This window comes from Oncorhynchus masou, chromosome 28 (genome assembly GCF_036934945.1).
Source record: "Oncorhynchus masou masou isolate Uvic2021 chromosome 28, UVic_Omas_1.1, whole genome shotgun sequence".
NCBI lineage: Eukaryota > Metazoa > Chordata > Actinopteri > Salmoniformes > Salmonidae > Oncorhynchus > Oncorhynchus masou.
This window is the reverse complement of record NC_088239.1, coordinates 68,536,735-68,544,189: the sequence shown is the minus strand read 5'-3', so window position 1 is coordinate 68,544,189 and position 7,455 is coordinate 68,536,735.

Genomic DNA, 7,455 nt, shown 5'->3' with positions numbered 1-7,455 from the left:
ATTTTAATCCTACTTTTGTTCGATGTAAAATGGAACCAGCAACACTATGTCATATGTTTTGGGACTGTCATAAACTGTATAGTTTCTGGGAATTAATATTTAAATGTTTCTCTGATATACATGGTACTGTTATAGATCCGTCTCCCCTTACAGCCCTTTTTGGAGTACTGCCCATGGGTACCCCCCTATCAAGAATCCAGTCAAACACTGTTGCTTATACAACTCTTTTAGCTAGACGGCTAATACTACAGAACTGGAAGATGGCAGCTCCCCCATCTTATAAATATTAGGTGGGAGATGTGATGTGCTCTCTGAAATTAGAATTTAAAAAAAATAATACACACAGGAACTTCAAATTGTTTTATGATGCTTGAGCTCCATTTTATTTGACAAAACAAATCTTCTAACCTCTAATTCTGGTCCAGCGGATGGTCAGTCTATGGCCATGACTGTCTGTGAGTGTGAGTGGTTGCATTTCTCCTCCCCTATCCGGCGTCTGTTAACTACAGATTGCCCTTTAACCTCTGTACCCGTCTGCCCAGTGTGTTTAACATGTCTAAAGTATAGTATAGATATTCTTATTTTCTTTTTTTCTTTGTTTTCTAGTTGAGTATATTATTTATATTGTTTATCGTGTTGTCTTATTATGTGTGTAAAACTGAACCTGCAGAGTTCAAATGAGAGGAGAGATAGAGGCGCGGGGGGGATTTGTGACAGAGAGGGCGGTACTGAGAACCATTGCTCTGTACCTCCTCAGGGTTAAAGGATGTTGGTTTTCACCCTAAAGTCATGGTTCACAACCACGCAGAAGTCACACAGAGGTCATGTTCTGTCTGTGTCTTGGTGCCTGCGATTATTGTGTGGAATTCCCTATGCTCTGTTTGTAACCACTGACGCCTTTATGCATTCAACAATAGCCTGGAGAAAAACAGCAACTACACTGTGTGTACAAAACATTCGGAACACCTTCCTAACATTGAGTTGCACCCCCCTTTTCCCTCATAGCAGGAATCAATTCGTTGTGCATGGACTCCACAAGGTGTTGAAAGCATTCCACAGGGATGCTGGTACATGTTGTCTCCATATTTTCCCACAGTTGTCAACTTGGCTTGATGTAATTTAAGTGGTGGACCATTCTTGATACACATGGGAAACTGTTGAGCGTAAAAAATCTAGCAGCATTGCAGTTCTTGACACAAACCTGTGCGCCTGGCACCTACTACCATACCCTGGTCAAAGGCACTTCAATCCTTTGTCTTGCCCTTTCACCCTCTGAATGGCACACATACACAATACATGTCTCAATTGTCTCAAAGCTTAAAAATCCTTCTTTAACCTGTCTCCCCTTCATCTACACTGATTGAAGTGGATTCAACAAGTGACATAAGGGATCATAGCCTTCACCTGGATTTACCCTAAACATCTTCAGTATAGTATGTATGCTTACACTGGTAATGGTGAGGAGAAATGTATTCACTGATGCTGATTATTTTGAAAGTAGTATTGTTTGTGTGGAGCAGTTTAATGGCTTATCACTGTGCAGCGTACCCCCCCCCCCCCCCCCAATCCCTGAAATGTCACAGAATAACTGTTGCTTTGCTTTGCCTCATGGGTAGCGTTTGTGTTTTTTAATCTAAAACTAATAATATTGTTGGAGGGATGCCCTTGGAGGCTGGTTGTCCTCCCCTTTTTCCTTTTTTCTACAGATCACCATATGTTTTATTCTCTGCACATAAATGCATATTATAGGAACAGCACAGGGAGCCAGCTGTAATTTTGAAATTGATGGCAAATGTAATGTAATGTATTGCAGTCTCTGTGTGTCAGAAGTAATGCTATAAAATAAAACAATTATAAATAAATTGTGCCCAGTGCTTGTAGATCCTGGCACTGACACACACACGCACGCACGCACGCACGCACGCACGCACGCACGCACGCACGCACGCACGCACGCACGCACGCACGCACGCACGCACGCACGCACGCACGCACGCACGCACACACACACACACACACACACACACACACACACACACACACACACACACACACACACACACACACACACACACACACACACACACACACACACACACACACACACACACACACACACACACACACACACACACACACACACACACACACACACACACACACACACACAGCAGGGCGGCAGGGTAGCCTAGTGGTTAGAGCGTTGGACTAGTAACCGGAAGGTTGCAAGTTCAAACCCCTGAGCTGAAGGTACAAATCTGTCGTTCTGCCCCTGAACAAGCAGTTAACCCACTGTTCCTAGGCTGTCATTGAGCATAGGAATTTGTTCTTAACTGACTTGCCTAGTTAAATAAAGGTAAACATATTTTAGAAAAATACACACACACACACACAGGTTTTGGCCCTCAGGTTGGCTAACATTGTTGGCTAACATTGTCACGCCCTGACCTTAGAGAACCTTTTCTTTCTTTATTTTGGTTAGGTCTTGGTGTGACTAGTCTAGTTTTTTCTTTTCTATGTTGGCCTGGTATGGTTCCCAATCAGAGGCAGCTGTCTATTGTTGTCTTTGATTGGGGATCATATTTAGGCAGCCTTTTTCCCACCTGTTGTTTGTGGGATCTTAATTTTGTCTTGTTGCTTTTTAGCCTTACAAATCTGTACATTCCGTTTGTTACTCCTTCTTGTTTTGTGCCAGTTATCATACATAAAAATGATTAACCTACCCCATGCTGCATCTTGGTCCGACCATCCTTCCAACAACGATCGTTACAAACATTGCTCTCTGTCCACACAGTAACGTGTGTATTTATCGTAATTCTTAGGGTTAACGTTAGTATATTGGTATATGGCTCTTCATATACTGTATGGCCACTGGGCCCCTCTTACAGGAAATACTCTGAGAATAGAATGGAAGTAGCAATTTTTCATTGTTACAGACATTGATTTTCAATGCATAGTGCACCTACGGGAGAGGTTAAAGTCCAGTTGATATTGTGTTATTGCCACGGCCACTGCAGTCAGCAAAATATCATATGGTTAGAAGTGTGTGAAACGAGAGAATGAATGACAGGTGAGGAAAAGCTGTGGAGGAGACGAGAATAGGATTTGTCCTCACTAGCAAATTCTTACAGATTAGTTAAATAAATAGGCTTCCTTTTCACTATTAAACCTCTATAGATCTCGATCAGGCGTTTCAATATTTTCACTGAATTCCCTATGAAGTGCACTACCCCATAGGGAATAGGGTGCCATTTAGGACTCAAGAATTGTAAAATGTGTAGTGTATTTGAAGTTTAAAAAGGCTACTGAAGTTGGTAATTTCCACATACAAATGTATTAACCCCTACATAAATGTCCATTAATTATAATCTACATAATAATTCACATTTTCTGTTGCTGCAGGACTATCTTCCTGCTTTAGAAAACTTGCTCACAATTTAGATCCTCCATCTGTATGTGGCACCAAAAGTAATGGGGCCATCTTATGGTATCCCTCAGGAGTCCAGAGCAGAAACACTATATGACTCATTCTTCAGACGGGTACCATAGCCCATAGCCTACCACGCTGCTGTACAAGACTGTGTCATTACTCTTTTATATTGTCATTTAGTTCATTAAAGCCTTATTATTTAAGGCATTAATAACCCTTGATAGTGATCAGAGTTAAATATGATTGATAGTGAGAGTGGAATGTACAGTATGTGTCACTGGTGTTTCTTCTCCAGTCCACTCTGTTGTGTTGAAGTAATGTCACACTGTCTCAGTATATAGGCTCCAGTAATACCTTACAATAAAATGTTATTTGTCACATGCTTCATAAACAACGCACGTGTGTTTGTGTGTGATGTGCCCAAGCGTGTGTTGGTAGAAGCAAGATTGTGTGTGTGTGTGTGTGTGTGTGTGTGTGTGTGTGTGTGTGAAAGTGGTCCATTGGTGTGTGTGTCTTCATTTAAGCTCCTGCAGCTCTGTGACAGTGAGCCATGTTGAGTCTGTAGGGAGACAGAGGAGAGAGCTTTGGAAAGAGCAGAGCAGTGAGCAGCTCGTCTGTCTTCTTTGTGATAGAGACTGAGACAGACCACAGGGCCATGGCAGATCACTACTAGGAAAAACAATGGAGAGGACAACAACAGAATGCCTCTGACTTACAGTAGAAATCGTTATCCCAAACTCTCAGCTTTCTATCTCTTTATTGCTCTCTCTCTCTGTTAAGTTCTCTCTGTCTCTGTCTGCTGCTTCTTCTGCTGCTGTTCTCACCTTCTCTCACCTTCTCTCACCTTCTTAGCTCACCTTCTTCTTCTCTCTCTCCCCTTCTGTTTATCATAAGAATGTAATCAGATTTTTTTTCAAGAAATGCTCTCTGACGAGCTGTTAACTTAATGGATCTATCTGCTTTCAGAGAACATAGCTTACCTAATACCACATTAGATACAGTTCAGTGCCACACGACTACTGCTTTAAATAGACAGCAGAATCTGAATCATTTGGAGTGTATGAATGCCTGGCGAGAGAGAAAACATTTAGTTCAATTTAATAGAATATCGACCTGCTGTATATATGGTTACTCAACATTGATATGAAATGAAACTAGCATGTTTCATTGCTACATTGTATCAGAGTATTTGAATCTCTTCCAGCCTCAGAGGCAGTAGTTTCAGTTTCCAAAACATACTCTTCTTCTTCTTTCACTGCATTTACATGTTAGTCATTCAGCAGACGCTCTTATTCAGAGCCCCTTACAGACAGTGCATTCATCTTAAGATAGATAGGTGGGACAACCACATACAAGGGTGCTGTGGGATTTCTTAAGATACTATTTGAAGAGGTGGGGTTTCAGATGTCTTCAGAAGATGTGCAGGGGCTCTGCTGTCCTAGCTTCAGGGGGAGGTTGGTTCCACCATTTGGGTGCCAGAACAGAGAAGAGCTTTGACTGGGCTGGGCATAGGAGTGGGAGGGCCAAGAGACCAGAGGTGGCAGTTCAGAGTACTCGGGTTGGGGTGTAGGGTTTGAACATTTCCTGAAGGTGTGGAGGGGCAGCTCCTCTTGCTTCTCCGTTGGCAAGTACAATGGTCTCCATCTCCTCTACCCCTCTGAAAAGGGAAGAAAAAGGGGATATCGAACAACACAACTTACAGGGTTTCTGGAAGAATTACACCTTCAATATTGGAAGATTAAGGTAGCTTCTCGGCCAGTGAGCTGTGAATCGATTGTGATACTCGACTCTCGATTCAGTGATCAAGTAAATGGTCTGTCAGGAGGATGTTGCTCACCACCGACTCAGCAGGAAGTGAGATCACATATTGATGTATTCAACCCCGACTTAAGAATTAAGTTTGCTCATAATGTCTGGCTAAATTAATGTCACACATTGGCATATTTAATCTTGATTTACTGCAAGTGGGAAGGTAGAGAAGGAAGTCTAGCTAAAGACAAGACCATGTTATATACTTTAGGAAAACTGTACTCTCATAGCAACAGCACCAAATATCATATTCCCCCAAATTGGCATAGATCCCAGCAGATATTTGGGACATAGAATTATTCATCATGTCGTCACAATTTATAGTACATGAAATCTCAACAGGCACAATCTATATATCCTACCGTACATACAGCTGGCATAGCCAACACACAGTTTCCCTGGTTCCGAACCAGGAAATTAAGGCCAATTGAGTGGAATTGGAGTGCTGTTAGTTGTTGATGTGAAAACTGTGAACACGTCTCTGTGTCTCGGGGTGTGTGATGGTGTTGTGTTTGTGGCGTCCTCTCTCTCTTTCTCCCAGACAATCTGCTTGGTCTATTCCCCTCTCTCGTCTTTATGGATAACAAGACATGCGTTAGGGTTACTAATACAACCGGCTGCATATGCCTGTCAGTGTGGGTTGCTACTGATTGCAGGGTTATTCTTGGAGGCTGTGGTAAGTGTGAGACATTGAGTTAATGAGTCCCTATGATGGTGTGTGAACTGTATACAACACATTCAACATATCAGACTTGACCTGTTGTGATCTTTTATAACATGCTGTAGGCAGTGAGTGAAAGGGTCTCTGTGATGGTGTGTGTACTGTATATAACACTGTAACAAACAGCTATGTCAGGATCTGTCGTTTTCTTGTATAACGTGTTGTTTCTCTCTCTCTCTCGTTTAACACTACTTTGCGTTGTAATACTTTCTGTCTCTCAGCAACAACAGCAGTAGGTCAATGTTCTTTTGATTCAATTTGCTTTGAACTTTACCTTGAAGTGTTTGTTCTGGAAGTGTATTTGGGTGACTGCAGTCTGGCCCCTCTGACATTTTCCCCAATAACAGCTAATCCATCGGCTTTCCTGTAAAAGCCTGCAAGCATTTAATGATCTGAAGGCAGCAACTCTGTTCCCGCTCCTCACCTCTTTAGATGAAAGTGGAGAATAGAGAAGAGAGGGAGCTGTAGTGGTGCTGGTGGTGATGGGGGGAGGGGGGGGGGGATACGGTGAAGGGGAATGAAGGGTAGAGTTGAGGGTTCTGGGAAGGACTCCCTTGGGATGAGAGTTATGGTGAGATCTGAAATTGTCTGGTCTGGGAGACAGCCTGTCCAAGTCCACATGTTGAATGCTTTGAAAAGGTAGCACACATGGCTTAACTGTTTGTACATGTTTGCGTGTGTACCTGCGTGTGTGTGTGTGTACTGTGGGGAGATAGCTAGCAAAATCACTAAATATTTCAAAGGACCACGAGTGGGAAAAAAAATGAAATATTTGGAATCTGGAGCACCACTCCCAGAGGACTCAGAGAAAGAGGCCCATTCTTCCCGGAACAACAGAAATAAAAGCATTTGATCTCCACCACACTCCTTTTCAACAATTTCCTGCTTTGTCCCCCACCCCCTTTGTCTATCACTAGGCTGAGTCTGGTGCTGGGGAGCGTTGCAGCCAGGCAGCAGCTAGTACCACATGGAGGTAAACAGCTAGAGTAAACATATTTATTCTGCAAACCCACAAAATGGTGGATCTCTTTCCACAGGAGACCACACTTTGTAGCTGTTTTCTCGCACACCTTCCCACTGTAATTAGCTTTATCATAGCAGAAAACAGAAAACAGCCCCTCTGCGTATTTAAACACCTGATAGCTGTTCATTTAAAACTATTTGTAATCATCATTAAAACCACACCAGACTATGATTGTGCTATTACAATGGGCATCTAAAACCAAAGTCCCTCTGGAGAAAAGTGCCATGGGGAGAGTTGATATTTCTCTTACTATGTCAATGGCCCCCTATAACCGCTGGATGGGTACCTCAATAGAGGACGCAGGGCATGACAGAGCTGAGAGAGCCCCAGCTAAATCTACATCTATCCAACACAAGGCTGTTTTATCGCAATAACACTAGGGCCTGTAAGTTAACCAGATCTGCCCACATGGCCTATGGCTCACAAGGTAAAAGCAGATCAAACACTTGAGCTTCGCTTGATTGATCCAGG